At 42.9% G+C, this 20197-nt stretch overlaps 1 protein-coding gene across 9 annotated transcripts in view; it reads right to left on the reverse strand.

Annotated features, from left to right (window-relative positions):
* Nucleotides 1–20197, reverse strand: part of LOC106094288 (protein boule) — a 381392-nt gene that overhangs the window by 282811 nt on the left and 78384 nt on the right. For 3 of the 9 annotated variants that reach the window (XM_059370945.1, XM_059370944.1, XM_059370935.1), the window contains exon 1: nt 10662–11406. The exons of 1 other annotated variant lie outside the window; for it this stretch is intronic. The gene's annotated coding sequence lies outside the window, so the exon portion shown is untranslated. Of the gene's footprint in view, nt 1–3566; nt 3676–10661; nt 11411–20197 lie in introns of those variants that run through there. 5 more of the 9 variants (XM_059370936.1, XR_009398784.1, XM_059370940.1 and 2 more) reach the window with 5 other exon arrangements.

Raw genomic sequence — 20197 nt, forward strand, 5'->3', positions numbered from 1 at the left:
CTTCTCTGGGTTTATTTTGAGACCTCTGGACAAGACCCTTTCGAAACTTCTGCATAGTTGGTTCGGATCCTTACCGCTTAGAAGTACTATAACATCGGTCATACTTGGTTTGGAATTCAATGTGCAAAATTTCAGACAAATCGGCTAAGAATTGCGCCCTATAGTGGCTCAAGAAATAAAAAATTGGGAGATCTTTGTATATGGGAGCTATATCAGGTTATGTACAAACTCATGCCACATTTGAAACGTATGTCAAAGGTCAGAAGTCGTACATTTCAGTCAAATCGGATAAGAATTGCTCTCTCTAGAGGCCCAAGAAGTATAATCGGAAGATCGGTTTATATGAAAGCAATATTAGGTTGTGAAACGATTTGTGCCATATTTCACACAGTTGTTGATGGTCAAACCAAAACACTTTATGCTAAATTTCAGCCAAATCGGATAATAATTGCGCCCTCTATCGGCTCAAAAAAGCAAGGTTCGAAATCTGTTTATATGGGAGCTGTACCAGTTTATGAACCGATTTTGACCATACTTGGCGGAGTTGTTGCAAGTCAAAATAAAGCACTTGGTTTAAACTTTCTGTCAAATCGGATAATAATTGCGCCCTCTATCGGCTCAAGAAGTCAAGATCCGAAATCGGTTTATATCGGAGTCATATCTGGTAATGAATCGATTTAAGCCATACTTGGCACATTCGTTGATGGTCAAACCAAAACACTTTATGCAACATTTCAGCCAAATCGGATAATAATTGCGCCCTCTATCGGCACAAAAAACCAACATTCAAAATCTGTTTATATGGGAACTATATCAGGTTATGAACCGATTTTGACCATACTTGGTGGAGTTGTTGCAAGTCAAAATAAAGCACTTGGTTTAAACTTTCTGTCAAATCGGATAATAATTGCGCCCTCTAGCAGCTCAAGAAGTCAAGAGCCGAGATCGCTTTATATGGCAGCTATACCAAAACATGTACCGATGTGGCCCATTTATAATCCCAACCAACCTAACAAGAGGTATTTATGCAAAATTTCAAGCAACTAGCTCTAATCCTTCGAAAGTTTGGGTGCTTTCGGCAGACAGACGGACGGACGGACAGACAGACAGACAGACAGACGGATGGACGGACAGACAGACGGACGGACAGACGGACGGGCAGATGGACGGACAGACGGACGGACAGATGGACGGACAGACGGACGGACAGACAGACAGACGGACGGACAGACGGACGGACAGATGGACGGACAGACGGACGGACAGACAGACAGACGGACGGACGGGCAGACGGACGGGCAGACGGACGGGCAGACGGACGGGCAGACGGACGGGCAGACGGACGGGCAGACGGCATGGCCAAATCGACTAAGAATGTCAGGACGATCAAGAATATACATTGGGTTGCCCAAAAAGTAATTGCGCAATCCGCAATTACTTTTTGGGCAACCCAATATTTGTTGGATCTCCGACCAATATTTCGATATTTTACAAACAGAATGACGAAATTAGTATACCCCCATCCTATGGTGGAGGGTATAACCACAAACAATAATTTGCTAAAGCTGGACAATATCCTTTTGAAACTATAAAAGTTTCGTCCAAAATTAAAGACATTTTTATACCCTCCACCATAAGATGGGGGGTATACTAATTTCGTCATTCTGTTTGTAACTACTCGAAATATTCGTCTGAGACCCCATAAAGTATATATATTCTTGATCGTCGTGACATTTTATGTCGATCTAGCCATGTCCGTCCGTCCGTCTGTCTGTCGAAAGCACGCTAACTTCCGAAGGAGTAAAGCTAGCCGCTTGAAATTTTGCACAAATACTTCCAAGTAGTGTAGGTCGGTTGGTATTGTAAATGGGCCATATGGGTCCATGTTTTGATATAGCTGCCATATAAACCGATCTTGGGTCATGACTTCTTGAGCCTCTAGAGTGCGCAATTCTTATCCGATTAGAATGAAATTTTGCACGACGTGTTTTGTTACGATATCCAACAACTGCGCCAAGTATAGTTCAAATCGGTTCATAACCTGATAATGCTGCCATATAAACCGATCTTGGGTCTTGACTTCTTGAGCCTCTAGCGTGCGCAATTCTTATCCGATCAGAATGAAATTTTGCACGACGTGTTTTGTTATTATATCCAACAACTGTGCCAAGTATGGTTCAAATCGGCCCATAACCTGATATAGCTGCCAGATAAACCGATCTTGGGTCTTGACTTCTTGAGCCTCTAGAGGGCGCAATTCTTATCCGAATGGAATGGAATTTCGCACGACGTGTTTTGTTATGATACCCAACAACTATGCCAAGTATGGTTTAAATCGGTCCATAACCTGATATAGCTGCCATATAAACCGATCTTGGGTCTTGACTTCATGAGCCTCTAGAGGCCACAATTCTTATCCGATTTGAATGAATTTTTGCACGAAGTATTTCGTTATGATATCCAACAACTGTGCCAAGTATGGTTGAAATCGGTCCATATCCTGATATAGCTGTCATATAAACAGATCTGGGAATTTGACTTCTTGAGCTTTTAGAGGGCGCATTGGCTGTCCGATTGGCTGAATGACGTATTTTATTTTTACTTTCAACAACTGTGTCAAATAAGGTTCAAATCGGTTCATAACCTGATATAGCTGCAATATAAACCGATCTGGGATCTTGACTTCTTGACCCCTAGAGGTCGCAATTGTTATCCGATATGCCTGAAATTTTGTACGACGGATCCTCTCATGACCATCAACAAACGTGTTTATTATGGTCTGAATCGGTCTATAGCCCGATACAGATCCCATATAAATCGTTCTCTCTATTTTACTTCGTGAGCCCCAATGGGCGCAATTCTTATACGAATTGGCTGAAATTTTACACAGGTCTCCAACATATAATTTAATTGTGGTCCGAGCCGGACCATATCTTGATATCGTTTTAATAGCAGAGCAACTCTTTTCTTATATCCTTTTTTGCCTAAGAAGAGATGCCGGGAAAAGAACTCGACAAATGCGATCCATGGTGGAGGGTATTGAGATTCGGCCCGGCCGAATTTAGCACGCTTTTACTTGTTATTGTTTTTTTTTTTGCAAGTTTTCCCAAACACTCTACTTAGGGATTATTGGCCACGTATTCACTTTCTAAATTTAATTTTTTTTCTATTTTTATTCATATTAGAGTTTGTATACAAACTTTTGCTATACAAATTCGAAATGCTGTTTTTAGTTGCCTTCATCATTGTAAAAAAGTTTAACAAAACATGGGTCTGCCCATTCATTTTTAGGTGATTTGCTTTGAACCCTACTCCCCATAAACCTACAGTCAGCTCAACAGCTCAGAAGGTCAATGCAATGTGAACTCTAAATTGAAGGAAATGAAATTTTGTTTTAAGGTAACATCAAAAATTCATTTGAGCTAAAAACCAAAAAGAGTTGCCTTTTAATTTGGTCCAAGTCTAACCCTTTAAAGTGAAATGAGTGAGGCCCAAAAGAAGTTTATAAAAACAACAACAACAAAAATAAAACAATTACAACAAAAGTATGATTAAATAATAAATACCTTTGAGTAAGTTTTAATCACTGGCCATAAAATGCAAATGTTGCTCAAGTCACTCGTTGTGGATTTTTTGGTGTGCCTAGAGAAGGGGTAGCGGAATTTTGTCGGTATTCTGGCAACGACAGACAGACTTACATTATGACCAATAAAATAAAACCTTTAAAAAGTTTTGTTTTAATTATTTTCAGCTTGTAACACTTAAACACAAACGAATTCTAAAGAAAGACAAACAGAAAAAGCCTGCAAAATGTCTTTGAAGGCAGCTAAGAAACTGAGAATGAAAACAAAACAGGGAAAATGTGAACAAAGTTTAAGAGTATTACCCACATGCCATGCAACAATGTTTTCATTGTACATTTCTTCACCACCACCAATCCCCCCACCCCCCAACACCATCCAATTACCCTTAGCACTTGGCTCACACCTCCCCTCTATGCTGGCCGTAGTCAATTTGCATTAGCAATTGAAAACTTATTACGTTTTCATTTTCTTTGGCCTGTGAAAATTGTTTATTAACACTTGGGCTTGTACATGTTTGTTCGTATGTGTGTGCAAGTTCGATTTTATCTTCATAGTAAGCAGCTATGAGTGCGTGTATGTGTGCGTGTGTGTGTGTGAGTAGCAACGAGTGTGTGAATTACATTGATAAGAAGGGCACACACAATCACATTTGAATTTCATTTTCAACGCTTAAGGGCATTATGGAGGGGCCAATTGAGTTTAAATGCCTATGGGGAAAGGTTAATCTATCCCCCGCCCACACCCCCACCCTCTCCACCCCCTACCGTTTCACCATACCTCAAGACTTACATATACTCATGATTGTTTGTGAGTGCATAAAGCCAAATCGTCTCAATACACGCAATAGCTACTCCAGCCCAAAATAGGGAAAAACATGGACAAAAAACAAGAGGAGCAAAGGGAGAAGCCGACTTGGTGGGGGAGGGGGGGTGTATAAACAAAAATATAAAAGCCCTGATTTAATAGTGTTCAGCGTCTTAAACCCTTTGGGGTTGAGTGAAAAAAACAAACAGGGATAAAATATCATGAGGCACGAACAACACCCCTACTTCCTACCACCTACAGCACCACCAGCTTTAATATGTGGCCTTCATCCTCTTCCCTATTTCATCGTCATTTCTCTTAGTGAGTGTTTTGGGGGCCTTATATGCCCTAGATGTATGGTGCCATTTTCCCACAAAAATTACATGGAATTTGAATAAATTAAGATGAAAAATCGACCAAAGTTGGCTTTGAGAGCATACCACCTAGATGCTATGGGGTGGAGTGGAGTGTACATAGCCATAACTTGTTCCGGGGTTAGTTAAGCAAATGAAAATTGGTTTACTAGTTGAATAATACATATGATCCCATTAACACACTTTTTAAAGTTTTTAGTGTGCAAATTATTTGGGTCAATGAATTTTTCAACTATTTCTTAGCAAGGAATTGGAAAAATTTTAAACTGTAGTTAAAGACCTAACCCAGTTAGGTTAAAAGCGAAGAAATTGTCAACATTCATTTAAAATTAACAAAAAGCGTGCTTAGTTTGACCAGGCTGAATCTTATATACCCTCCAGTATGGATCGCATTTGTCAAGTTCTTTGTCCGGTGTCTTGTTATAGGCAAACAAAGGATAAAGAATAATAATAGCTATACTATTGGAGCTACATAAAGTTATGGACCGATTCGGATCATACATGATTTTGGGGTTGGAGACCACAGTAGAAGTTATTGTGCAAAATATTAGAGTAGCTCTATATCCAAATCTGAGCGGATTTTTATGAAATCTCGCAGATAAGTTAAGATCAATAACAAAACAATCCGAGCCAAATTTTGTGCAGATCGGTTGAAAATTTTAGTTAGTACGGCCATTTAAGTGCAAATCGGGTGATACATATATATGGGAGCTATATCTAAAACTGAACCGATTTTGATGAAATCTTGAAGATATGTTAAGATCAGTAACAAAACAATCCATGCCAAATTTTGTGCAGTTCGGTTAAAATTTTTAGTTTCTACGGCCATTTAAGTGCAAATCGGGCGGTACATATATATGTGAGCTATATTCAAATATGAACCGATTTTGATGAAATCTTGAGGATATGTTAAGATCAGTAACAAAACAATCTGTGACAAATTTTATACAGATCGGTTGAAAATTCTAGTTTCTACGGCCATTTAAGTGCAAATCGGGCGATACATATATATGGGAGCTATATCCAAATCTGAACCGATTTCATGAAATCTTGCAGATAAGTTAAGATCAATAACAAAACAATCCATGCCAAATTTTGTGCAGATCGGTTAAAAATTGTAGATACTACGGTCATTTAAGTGCAAATCGGGCGATACATGTATATGGGAGCTATATCCAAATCTGAACCGATTTTATTGAAATTCTACACATAAGTTAAGATCAGTAACAAAGCAATCTGTAGCAAATTTTGTGCAGATCGGTTTAAAATTGCGGTTACTACAGCTATATAAGTGCACATCGGGCGATGCATATATATGGGAGCTATATCTAGAACTGAACCGATTTTGATTAAATCTTAAAGATATGTTAAGATCAGTAATAAAACAATCCATGCCAAATTTTGTCCAAATCGGTTGAAAATTGTAGTTTCAACGGCCATTTAAATGTAAATCGGGCGTTACATATATATGGGAGCTATATCCAAATCTGAACCGATTTTTACCAAAATCAATGGATCTTGTCTTTGAGCCAAAAAAAGGCACGTGCAAAATTTCGTGACGATTGGACAACAAATACGACCTGTACATTGATTACAAGAATACAAGGGGACTCATAGACGGACCGACGGACATGGCTAAGTCGAATCAGAAAGTGATTCTGAGTCGATTGGTATACCGCAATGAGTCTAGCTCTTCTCCTTCTCAGCGTTGCAAACAAATGCAAAATCAAAATCAAGTAAAAGCCTTTTTAAAGATCGGGTGGGCCGAACTTTGGATACCGACCAAATACGACCTGTACCTTGATTGCAAGAATACATGGACTCATAGACGAACCGACGGACATGGCTAAGTCGAATCAAAAAGTGATTCTGATTCGATTGGTATACTGCAATGGGTCTAGCTCTTCTCCTTCTCAGCGTTGCAAAGAAATACAAAATCAAAATCAAGTAAAAAGGCGTTAAGTTCGGCCGGGCCGAACTTTGGATACCCACCACCTCGGGTATATATGTTAATCACCTTTCGTCATAGATCGGTGAAAAATGCGTAATTTATGCCCCCATAGCAGCTATATCGAAATATGGTCCGATTTAGACCAAATTCGGCGCGGAATTGAGTGGAATAATAAGTATAAATCATCGTTCAATATGGTAGCTATATCCAAATATAGGCCGATCTCAACCATATACAACACGGATGTCGAAAAGCCTAACATAAGTCACTGTGTCAAATTTCGGCGAAATCGGATAATAAATTCACCTTTTTTTTTGGGACCAAGACCTTAAATCGAGGGATCGTTCGATATGGCAGCTATATTCAGATCTGGACCGATCTAGGACAAATCGAAGAGGGATTTCGAAGAGCTTAACAGAACTCACTGTCCCAAATTTCGGCGAAATCGGACAATAAGTACGCCTTTTATGGGCCCAAGACCCTAAGTCGAGAGAGAACAAGTCATGGGTAGAATTCTGCAGCTCCATGGAGTATACATCGGAGACCTCTAGGCTAAGGAAGATTCTGTCCTACAGTGGTACAGTACCTCACAAATGTCGCCAGCATTACGAGATTCTCGCCAAGATTCGAACCCGGGGGTTCAACGTCATAGGTGCACTTGCTAACCTCTGCGCTGCGGTGGCCCGGAGGTGACAATTGCGGTTAGGGGAAGTTTCCAAGCACTCTAAGAGAATGAGTACGAATGACGGAGATGTCGATGTCTGATTCAACAGATCGTTGATGAAAATAAGAAAAAGAGAAGGAGCAAGAACAGAGCCCTGGGGTACACCCGCGGTCATTTTGTGCCCATCTATAACGACTCGCATAGTGGGATCTCTGAGAAAGCTCAAAATAAATCGAACGAAGCCATTACCGACACCAAATGCGACAAGCTATGATAGTAGTGCACTGTGCCAGACTCTATCAAATGCCTTGGAGATATCCAGAGTCACAACCTTACTCTCACCAAACTGGTGGATTGGGCGCTTCCAGAAGTTCCGACAGAAGTGCCATGAGGTCGCCCGTAGAGCGATTTCGGCGGAACCCATACTGTTGGTCGCTAAGAAGACCATTAGAAGGCCAGCAAATCCTGGCAGAGAGTATCGTCCATAACCCGCCTCTTGTCCTCAATCTTTCGAAGACTTGGCCTATGGTCGAATGAGTACGAATGACAGAGATGTCGATGTCTGATTCAACAGATCGGTGATGAAAATAGGAAAAAGAGAAGGAGAAAGAACGGAGCCCTGGGGTACACCTACGGTCAATTTGTGCTCATTGGATTAGAACCCATCTATAACGACTCGTATAGTGCGATCTCTGAGAAAGCTCGAAATAAATCGAACGAAGCCATTACCGACACCAAATGCGACAAGCTTTGATAGTAGTGCACCGTGCCAGACCCCATCAAATGCCTTGGAGATATCCAGAGCCACAACCTTACTCTCACCAAACTGGTGAGAGTAACAGAAGTGCCTTGGGGTCACCCGTAGAGCGATTTCTGCGTAACCCTTACTGTTGGTCGCTAAGAAGGCCATTAGACTCTAAATACCTCACCAGATGGTGATTAACCATGCTCTCCATGACCTTGGAGAGAGCGAAGCATATCGCAATTGGCCGATAATTCACAGGGTTGTTTGCCTCACCCTTCTTGGGTATTGGTTGAACGTTCGCAACCTTCCAAAGCGCCGAGGAGACTCCCGCGCGGTAGGCAAGGTTTTAAAGGTTGCTTAATGGACGAGCGGGCGTTGAAGAACACTTGCGTAAGACAAGTGTTGATATGCCATCAGGGCCCAGGGATTTATTAACGTCTACATTTTCAAGAACCCTTTTAACTCCACGAGTTCGAAAAAATATTTGGGGCGTACTGCCAGATACATTTTCGATTGAGGAGAGTGGTTGATTGCTATCCGGCAGGTAAGATTTCCGTGCAAATATATCAGCCCACAGGTTAGCCTTATCAACCGGGTCAGTGAACGTTTGATCGTCCTTAACAAGAGTTGGAATGGATGAAGAACTACCCTTTACTCTTTTCACGAACGACCAAAAGCTCTTACTTTCTCGTGTAGAAGCTAGAACCTTAGTATGCAGACGCTGTACGTAAAGAAATTTTTCGCGCCTAAGCACATTGGCACACGAAGATCTTGCCTGCTTGCGCAGCAGCACAGTATTGGCATTTTTATCGAAGTGCCAGTTCTTGAATGCAACCTCTTTCGATCTGACAGCATCTCTGCATGTCTGGTTAAACCAGCTTATCTTCTCAATCATTTCAGCAGTAGCATTTATATCGTCATCTAGAAAACATGGTTGCCAATTAAAATGCTGAAAGAATCCATGGAGCTCAGCCCAACGTGCTTTTTCGTATAAAAATGTTGACCGCTTCGGGACTGGGGAGGAAGCAGTACGAAGAGCAGAATACGAAAATGATGCTATTGCATTTTCGACCAAGAAAAATCATCAGCAGGAGATGACAAATGGATTGTGGTGCTTTAGAGTAGTTGGAATGGTTGTTAAGCACCATGATCCATTTGACTTCTCCTGCTGATGAGTTTTGTTGGTCGAAAATTAAATCGCGCGATACAGGGAACCAGTCAAATGCTTCTAGCAACAACACATTTTTTGTAGACTTTTAAATGTTTTTGCTATATTATTATTCTTTGAATAGAAAGCATTAAACAATAGTCTAAAGCCGGACAATATCCTGCAATGGAATCTTAAAATTTCATTTTCTTATAAATCGAGTGACTAAGAGGGGGGTGTCAAACACGGCGGCAGCGAAGCGGACCACCGGGATGATGTGTATCGAAAGTTCGGTCCTGCCAAACTTTATGTCTTTTTACTTGTTTTTTTTTTTGTGAGATTTTTTTTTGTCTTTCTCAACATTTCCTGGTAATCTCTGATGGTATAACAAAAAAAGTTTATGGCACACTTCTCAAGTAATGGTCTTAAGCCACAAAACCTAAGAAGAATAAAATGCAAAATCCCATCACACACCCCTCCGGCTAGCTGACACCGCAGCAGCGAACAAAACAGAAATGAATTCCAAAACACAAAAGACAAGGGGGGGTGGGGTATGGAAAATGGAACAAGATCCGCAAAACAATGCACAACGACATTGACACAAACACACTCAGGCTTGCACACTGGCATACAAAGAGAAGCCGCGCGCGTTGTGTATGCACACACCAAACCCAAATTTTGAAGGAACCTAAAAAAAGGGAAACGGAAACAATACACTCAAAAACTAACTACTACACACGCATACGCACGCACTGAAAAACATACAAGCGAAATGGCATAACCACAAGCAGACGCTCCAACACAAATATGAACATACATTCATACACATAAGAACAATTATATTTTGTTTTTAGGTGTGTGTGTGTGAGCGCGTGCGGGTGTGTAGTGGGGCCTAGAGGACAAAAATTGCACGCAATTTTTAATTACATATATCTGAACACAAACGCGCAAACACACACACACATTAATATACATGTATAAACCACAACCACATGTGTGTGGATATCCCACATCATCTATGTGTGGATGTGTGTATTTACAGAGATTTGGTTATTTTCCTGATTTTTTTCAGTTCTGTTTCAGCACCACTGCTGGGGCGAGGGAAGAAAACACAACTATTACGAAATCCCATTCACATTCACATACACATGTACCAAATAACTGTAGTGAGAGCACTGAGTATAAAAATCACATGAATTATTTAGGCGTTTTTTGTTGTTTTTATTTATTTTGGTTTTTTGTTTTTGCTTCGCAATTTCTTTTATTTTCTTTTTTTGTTTATGGTGACTTTAACCAACATTTCTTTTCATTTTTCTCTCTAACAACTACTACAGAAACATGGAAACAGGAACTTTAATAATGAAATTAGTTGTTGTAATAATTTTCACTCACACGGCTTTTTTTTGGGCTATTTTTAGCTGCGATCAGAGCCAAACGAACAATTTGACAACAATTGCAATTAATCGCCTACAACAAATAAATAAACACGCAAACGCACGCACGCAAACTCGATGTTTGTTGTTGTTTGGTTGGTTGTTTGTAGGCTGTGATTTAACAACACTAACAACGTTGATGTCGATGATGATGATGATGGTGATAATGACAATAATTTGCTGTAGTTAGTTCAAAAGCTAAGAAAACAAACAAACAACGCGTTTTCATTAGCTTGACGCTTACAAAAAGGCAAAAAGAGACGGCGGCAATAGAACGAACGGCTGCGATAACAATGGCCAGAGACGACTGACTGACTAGGCTACCCCAGAGAGACGGCGTATGACTTCTATGGAACACCACGAAAAATTGATTTGATTTGAATAGACCGAGGGAATTCTTTTTTTTTTTTTTTGTTTTCTGGGCGATTATGTGGGATTTTGTCGATTTCTTTACGTACACCGATACGCAATTGCTCTACTTCTTCGAACAGGCAGACGGCAACGCTTGGATGGTTGTTGGTTTTTGGTAGGCTGGGGCTTGATTTTTTTTTTAGTGATAGGTATTCTTGTTTTCTAATTTTTTTGGTTAATTTTTCTTAAATTCTTTGTTGTTGTTTGAGGAAAAAACAGCGACGCACCCGAAAATAAACTCTGTTTGACTGTTGTGTTGCAATCTCGACGACAGTAGAACAACGACTCAATTCTAACGAAACCCAACAGCGCCGTTCAACGCTGTCGTCGCTAGCACAAACAAGGTGCTCTGCTGGCGTCGCAGCAGCACATGCTGCTTGCACTACTTTCAGAGAGTTGTGTAGTAGGCCCCCCACATGAAAAACTAAAAACCCAAACGGGAAAAATGTGGTAAAAAAGTATGTCTGTCTGTTCGTTGTGTCCATCGCAATGCCAGCTAGCAAGCCGCTGCCTGCCCACAAACATGTGCCAGCAGAGGGAGATGGAGAGCACTTGACATCATGTAACGCATGTCAGAGAGCACAAGCTGTATGGTTTGCTCTGCTCAATAGAGCGGCGCATAAGAAAATTCTCAAAGAGAAATTTTGTTTTCCAATTCACCAACTCGAGAGAGCAAGAGAGCTTACATACAAAGACAGAATAACAGCAGCAACGTAGCTGTGCGCACATTCACATGCACCTCAGTATGACAATTCACATTGGATGATGGTAAGAAGAAACCAAAAGAAATTAAAAAAAAAAATATGAGAAAAAACGTGGAAAATTATTTTGTATGCTCGCTCACTGGCAAATTCTGTTGTTGGCTTTAACAGCAACAATAACAACAACAACGACACTGTAAACTATGCCATAAATTCAACAACAACAAGCCGGAGTAGCAGCAAATGAAAATATCACCCAAAACAAAACACATGGGGGGACAAAAATTGCTTTTTTCATTTTTAATAACCGCACAAACACATGTAGAGTTGCCATCACCATTAATAGCAATCCATTGTAGCGCTTTGTTTGTTTGTCTGTTGCGTATAGACTCAAAAACGGCTGTACAGATTTTCATCAAATTTTCACTGATGGTAGAGTTTGAGCCCACGTGTTGCGAACCCTCCACCATACCACTATTTTCAAAACGCCAGATCTCAGAGAGGCCACCGTAGCGCAGAGGTTCACATGTCCGCCTATGACGCTGAACGCCTGGGTTCGAATCCTGGCGAGACCATCAGAAAAACAATTTTCAGCGGTTGTTTTCCTCTCCTAATGTTGGCAACATTTGGGAGGTACTATGCCATGTAAAACTTCTCTCCAAAAAAATGGTTGTTGTTGTGGCACGCCTTCGGACTCGGCTATAAAAGGAGTTAAACTTGAATCGGACTGCATTCATTGATATGTAAGAGGTTTGCCCGTGGGTGAGCCCCAGGATGATTTATTGGATGTATACGGCCATCGTGAGATCAGTATTGGCCTATGGAGCGCTGGTATGGTGGAATGCCATAGGGAAGAGGACGCATGAGAGGGAGTTCGAGTAGGTCCAGAGACTGGCCTACGTCGGGATCACAGGGGAACTGAGATCCGCACCGCAGGCAGACCTGGAGGCGATAATGGATATGCAGCCCATTGGGGCTTATATTTGGAACAGCGCCACCAGGGTCGCGCTTAGGCTGAGGGAGCTCGGCATGCTGAAGGAGGATGGTTGCGGCCATAGTTCGATTCTGGGTGTTATGGATTCGGAGGGTAGACTGAGGAGGATTTCTGAATACTTGGCACCAGTGCCGACTGGAGTGAGGGCAATCGCGATTCGATTTCCTGAGAGGGACAAATGGAGGGCGAATGGTGTACTTGAGGAGGATGAGACCTCGATCTACACATATGGCCCCAAGATGGAATCAGGGACTGAATTGGGGGTCTGCTCTGATGCACTCAATATCAGTGTGTCTTTGAGACTGCCGGACGAGTGTACGGTCTTTCAGACAGAGGTCTGTGCCATTGCAGTGACAGCATGTCTCTGAGTGTGCGGTCTTTCAGACAGAGGTCTGTGCCATTGCAATGATCGCAATAGAAATTCTCGTATGGGGCTTACTGCCCTCGAAACTCAGCATTTATGTGAACAGTATGGCGGCGCTCAAGGCCTTGGGGTCGAGGATGGTGAGGTCGAGATGCGTGGCGGATTGTTTGGAATCCCTGGATAGGCTCCAGGCCCACGATGTGAAGCTGACATGGGTTCCTGGGCATGAGGGGACTCCAGGAAACGAGAGGGCGGACGAGAGTGCCAGGAGGGTTTCGTCTGAGCCGGGCGGACCAATCACCAGTCTTGCCTACGTGCCATTTGTTGAGCTACTGAACACACTAGAGGAGATGGCCAGGGCGGCGTCGGTTGCGAAATGGGACTCGGTGGATGGTTGCCAAACTGCAAAGGCGCTATGTCCAGCCATCGACCGGAGGATGACGAGGGAGTTGCTGGCGTTCGATAAGAGGTCGATGAGTACTTTGACAGGCGTCATAACCGGACACTGTGCCTTAGGCCGCGTGGTGGTGCGCATGGGGATACCGCACCATGACTTCTGTAGGAGTTGCCTCGATGAGAATGAGGAGGAGACCATAGAGCACTTGCTGTGTTCCTGTACGGGTCTGCAGAGACGTGGGCTCTTCTTTCTGGGGAGCCGTTTCTTCTGAGATCTGAGTGAACTTGCAAACGAACCTCTGGTATGTCTCCTGTATTTGACACAGTTGTTGAAAGTCATAACAGAACATCGCATGCAAAATTTCAGCCAAATTGGATCAAATTGGCTCAAATAGTCAAATCAGTAGATCGGTCTATTTGACATTTATTTTTTTCTTTTTTTTTCAGTTGTTTATTTGTTATTGAATTCAAATATAAACATATTTAGTACTATTACAAACAAAAAGATAAGTTTAGGTTGGGTTAGATTTAAGTGGCAGTGTGCCATCGGACTCACTTAGACGTTTTCGTCATTGGGATACCACAAAAACAGAAGACGGAAGATGCCTTCTAGTTCCTACCGTTGAGCCATCCAGATCGCATTCAAAAGCCCAATAACTTGCGAATGTTCACATCCGCTAAATCACAAAGGTTCTTCAAAAAAATGAGAACCTAAAGTGCAACTCCTTCTGACTGCCAGTGCGGGACACACACACAAGAAGGTGTTTTATAGTCTCTTCTTCTTCGATGTCCTCACAGCTTCTGCAAAAGTTGTTGCTGGCAACCTTCAGTTGTCAGCATGTTTTCCGATTAGACAGTGACCTGTCATGACGGGCACAATGACTGAGATGTCAGTTCTAGCCAAGGACAACAAGACAGTAGACCTCTTCAAATGCTTTGTGACCATCTACCATTCGTTGTTCTTCGGGCCTGGTCTTGAAAACTTAGCTTACATGTCGCTAGAGGCATACCCACAGATTCCAGCTTCCCTGGAATGTGTAAGGTAGTTCCTAGTCTCACAAGCTCATCCGCTTTACAATTCCATGGGATATCTCTGTGGTGCGGCACCCAGAACAGGTGAATTTTGAACTATTCAGCCATCTGCGACAGTCGAGGGAGGTTTTTGTGTTCAGAAATACGTTCTTCTGGTATATTATGGCTGCCTGGCTGTCTGAGAAGATATTTATTACACACGGCAATTGTCGGGTAACCTTTTCGATATGACCAATTATATATCCTTAAATGAATAGTGGTACAGTACTTTTTATCAAAAAGCGGCTTAGGTAGGTTGTAATCCACACTGCCTGGAACATCGGGCATTGTATCAAAGATACAAAAACCAAACAGAAAGCTTCCGGCCATGGTCGCAGCAATTTGTCTAGCCACAATGTCCAGAGCCATTATATGTAGCATTTAATTCAGTGCATCAGAAGGTGTTGTCCTCATTGCCGCTGTGATGCACAAACAAGCCATCCTTTGGATCCGTTTGATTATTGAACAGTTGGTGGACTTTTGAAGCGCCGTCCACCAGACCACAACACCATATAGCATTACAGGTGTGACAACTGCAGTATATACCCAATGCATGACACGCGGTCTAAACCCCCAACTTTTTCCAATGGCTCTCTGGCAGGTGTATAGGGCAAGAGTGATGTTCAATTTCCTGTCTAGCAAAACGTTTATTGACGGCAGTCTGGTCTCTGGCCTTCACCGCCAAATCGTCTGCCCTTTCATTTCCACTTACTACGTTATGGCCCGGCACCGAAATGATGCGGATTTTGCCATTCTCAGAGAAGGCAACTCTTTGCAAGAATACAGGCTCTATGTCTCCCATTCCCCGTACCCTTGAGTAGTTTATATCTCAGAATTCTCAGTCTATGAACCATTCCTCCACACACCCATGGTTCCAGAATGAGAACCACGTCAAATCCCCCTGCCATTAAGAGGACCTTTAGTGCCGCCAAAGCGGTCTTACAATGGTAGAGATTTATCTGTAGAAAACGGTTCATAGCTGGGATTCAGAACTTCCACCACTGTTTTGTTAGCTTCGTCTTCTGATTCCGCCAGGAGTTCATTCTCACAAGATTCGTCAGATCGTGTCATTATGAGCTTCCGTATGCATCCAGGGGCAATTGAGAAAGATGTGTAGCTGTGGAACCAGCTGAGGAGCTGTGGAACCAGCTTTGGAGCTGTGGAACCAGCTGGAACCAGCAAGGACACTGGACACTTGCGGTGTGGACGATTCCTTCATAAATGCTTCACTAGCTGCTGCTGTCGAAGTACCTTTCGAGTTCCGTCCTTTCCCGCTGACGCACACCTAGAGACCAGTCCTACCAGATGACCCACCCACAAAGGGCTTGTCGGGTCCCGGTTCTAAAATGAATATTAAAGTCGATGGAGAAATGATTCCGACCATCAAGTGTCCCAAAATACTTGATGTCGCATTTGACAGCTTTTACACATCTCCTCATATGCCACAGCAATTTGCGATAAAATCAAAAGTAGAAACAAGGTCCTCAAGTCACTTGCCGGCAGCACTTAGGGTGCTGACAAAGAAACCTTGTTGACCATGTGCAAAGCAATTGGTGGTAATTTATGCAGCGCCAGTGAGGTCTCGTCTGCTATGTGACACACAGTAGAATAATATTCAGATTTGTCAGAATGTCGCTCTTCGAATTGCGACGGGCTGTCTCCTCAGTTCTCACGTGGACAACCTCTATAAGGTGAAAAAGATCCAACCCGTGCGAAGACATAACTGCATGCTGCCCAAGCAGTACCTTTTTGGGCTGTTATAGCAGGGACCATCGATATCATCTTCTTGTGAATAGGTATCCACCGCCTAGAAGCCTTAAGGTAGATCTATGTACAAGAACTACGAGAACCTCTAGATCCAGTGACGTATAAAGCGTGTCTAGACAATATTCATGCAAGTATGGTAGCAGATGCGGTGAAAAACCACCGGTTAAATGTAGACCTTAGGAAATGACCGCCTCCCATTGCACCTGAAGAAATTGACCTCCCCAGGCTAACCGAAGTAGTTTTGGCTGAGTTACGATCCGGCAGATGCTGGAGCCTCAACTCCTGTTACCTGCCCAGCCAGACTCTCTCGACTCAGACCTAGATCCCTGTGGACGCACCCCATCTTAGTCGCAGAGTTCCTGGATCTGGATACTCCACAGAATCAAGCAGACGAAAGATAGAACACAAGACACTGCTAACTCTAGATCCAGAGGCGTATCAAGCGGGTCTAGACAATATTCATGCACATATGGTGGCATATGCGGTGAAAACTACCGGGTAAATGTGGTCCTTAGAGGATGACCGGTTCCCATTGCACCTCCCCAGGCTATCCGAAGTAGTTTTGGCTAAGTTACGATCCGGCAGATGCAGGCGCCTCAACTTCTACAGAGCAAGCATTGATGTCAATGTGCAGGATGTATGTGCCGTTTGTCACCAAGAACCACATGACACACGTTACCTGTTTACCTGCCCAGCCAGACCCACTCGACCAAGATCCCTGTGGACGCACCCCATCTTAGTCGCAGAGTTCCCAGATCTGGATACTCAACAGAATCAAGCAGACGAAAGATAGAACACAAGACACTGCTACAAAAGAAACTTTGTCTAGGATTTCATTTCTATGAAAATTTCCGGAATTGACACTTTAGACTAGACTTCATAACCACAGATATCATGGTAGATGACAAATATATTTTACTTACCGCAAGGTAATTATTAGGAAGTGATTTCAATTAAGCAATGGCTTACCTAGAAATGAAAAGAAACGGTAAAATCGTATTAGATGTTAAAGCTAAAATCCAATATCGAATAAATTCTAAACGAAAGTTTATTTCTTAAGTATTGGGTTGCCCAAAAAGTAATTGCAGATTTTTTAAAAGAAAGTAAATGCATTTTTAATAAAACTTAAAATGAACTTTAACCAAATATACTTTTTTTACACTTTTTATCTAAAGCAAGCTAAAAATAACAGCTGATAACTGACAGAAGAAAGAATGCAATTACAGAGTCACAAGCTGTGAAAAAATTTGTCAACGCCGACTATATGAAAAATCCGCAATTACTTTTTGGGCAACCCAATACAATGAACAACTATAAGACATTGGTTAGGTTAGGTTAGGTTGAAAAGAGGGTGTCGATATTAATCCGCCCCCTGCCACTATGGACATAAAACTCAGCCAGTAATCGGCTTGTTGTGCGCTCGAAACTTGTGAGTTGGGAATTCCGTGCTACCTATAAAATCCTTAATTGTTTTCAATACCACTCCCCCAAGTTGGTTCATGTCTGATATTGTGTCTCCACCTAAGTACCGGTATCTGTTGGACGCGAAAGCCGGGCAATGAAAAAGGAAATGCTCCAACGTCTCGTCATCTTGCCCGCTTGCCCTACACATGCTTTGACCTGACGCACCGATTTTACATAAGTGAGCTCGTAGTCCTATGTGTCCCCTTATGATACCAATAGCCGTCCTACCGACCGTTTCGCTGTTCCACAATGTTGCATGCGCATTCGTCGCCCACTCCCTTAACTCGGACTGCGTCGACCCGCAAGGCTTCGGGTTAATCAAGTTTATTGAGGCCAGTTTATGGATGGCAGTCCTCTGGCCTTCACCGCCAAATCGTCTGCCCTTTCATCTTCCCTTACTCCGTTATGGCCCAGCACTCAAACGATGCGGATTTTGCTATACTCAGAGAAGGCGTTAATCTCCTTCATGCACTGCAAGACTGTTCGTGACCTTACCATCCTGGTTGTTATTGCCCTTATGGCAATTCTACTGTCGGTAAAGATGTACACACTCGATGTCCTCGCGTTAGCACCACACCACTTCACGCATTCCGTGATCGCCCGGATCTCCGCCAGCAGGACCGTATTATAGTCAGGCAGTCTAAACCAGATCTCAGTGCCTGGCTTCTCAATGTAAACCCCCAGGCCCACTCTGTGCTCTAGCTTTGATCCAGCGGTGTAACTTGATCTTCCAGATGGCAATACTAGGGTTCAGTCAATCCAAGACTGTGCCGATAGCAGCAGTTCCTCGCACTCTTCCCTTCCTTCCAGTTTTCCTATCGTCGCCTCGATTATACCGCGATGGTATGAGCTGCTCCCATCCTCAATCCATTCTCCCATCGCCTTAAGTCTCATAGCCGCAGTGGCTACCTCAGACTTAATCTGTATGTCAATGGGTCGGATATCTAGAATAGTCTCCAGTGCCCTAGTGGGTGTGGTCCTCATCGCTCCCCTTATGCCAAGACAACATGTTCTCTGAACCTGTTGTATGGTCCTTATGTTGCACTTTTTCTCCATAGCAGTCCACCAAACTACTGAGGCGTAAGTGAGTATTGGTCTAATCACGCTCCTGTGGAGCCAGTGGACTACCCTCGGGTTCAGGCCCTATTTCGAGCCTAAGGCCCGTCTGCATAGGGCCCAACATCTGTGAGCCTTCTTAGTACGCTCCTGAATGTGACACTTCCAATTCAGTTTCCTGTTTGACCTTGTCAGATATCGAAATCGTTTTATTGAGGAAACGTGAAGCGTTAAAATGGCCCACCTTCGCCATCCTCGTGAACAGGCATATTTCAGCCTTCTCTGGGTTAACATTAAGGCCTGTGGGTCTAGCCCAGGCATATGCCATATGCAAGACCCTTTCGGTCCTTCTCCATAGCTCGTTCGGATCCTTACCCCTTAGAAGTAATATAAGCAGACGGGTTCAAATCCCTCCTCAGTCAGCATCCGTAATAGGTCATTTATGGTGGTCACCCAAAGGAGTGGCGAAAAAATGCACCCCTGTGGCGTGTCCTGTGCCACTTTCGCCCTTATAAAATGGGTAAAATGGGTTTTCATCAAAAGCCTCAACAGGTCCTCCGTTGTCTCTGCTCTCACTACCATGTTGTTTACTAAAGTTTCAGTTTGGACAGGGGTTTTTGAGAGCAATTTTTTTATGTTGACGGCGTCATTAACGCTATCGACCTGTTCGCAGAAAAGCTTCCAGGAGGCACGTTTTGCCGCTCCGGTAATCTTATTGTATTCCTTGAGCCTATAAACACTTCAGATATACTGCGGAGGATGAATTAAATTATTTTCATCAGTCTTGTCTGTTGACATGCCCTGACAGAATACCATGACGAACAGAGCAAGGATATGCTTTGCGAACGCCAAGAAAAAAAGATATGAACTCTGCCCCACACATGACACTACCAAATCGACTTAGGAGATATTAATGCCTATATCTATGGTCTAACGGTCGGAAAATTTAGCCCCTATGAGGGAACGTCCGATAATGGATTGAGGGGAATAGACTTCCACGTGGCAAAAGAAAAAATTTAGCAGCATTAGAATGCAAAATCGTGTTATTCACAAGGCCATATGGTTGTCCCATGATCAAGCAACGAGAAACCGACCCAATATTGCCGGGCCACTGATGGGAAGTGTAGGTTGCCAGGATTCGAACCCATTCTGTCAGAGTCATAGACAGACATGCTTACCTCTGCGGTACGGTGGCTAGGTCAGGTTTAAGTAGCAGTCTGCCATCAGACTCACTTAGAAGTTTTCGTCCATTGTGACAGCTCAGGGACAGG

This window comes from Stomoxys calcitrans, chromosome 1 (genome assembly GCF_963082655.1).
Source record: "Stomoxys calcitrans chromosome 1, idStoCalc2.1, whole genome shotgun sequence".
NCBI lineage: Eukaryota > Metazoa > Arthropoda > Insecta > Diptera > Muscidae > Stomoxys > Stomoxys calcitrans.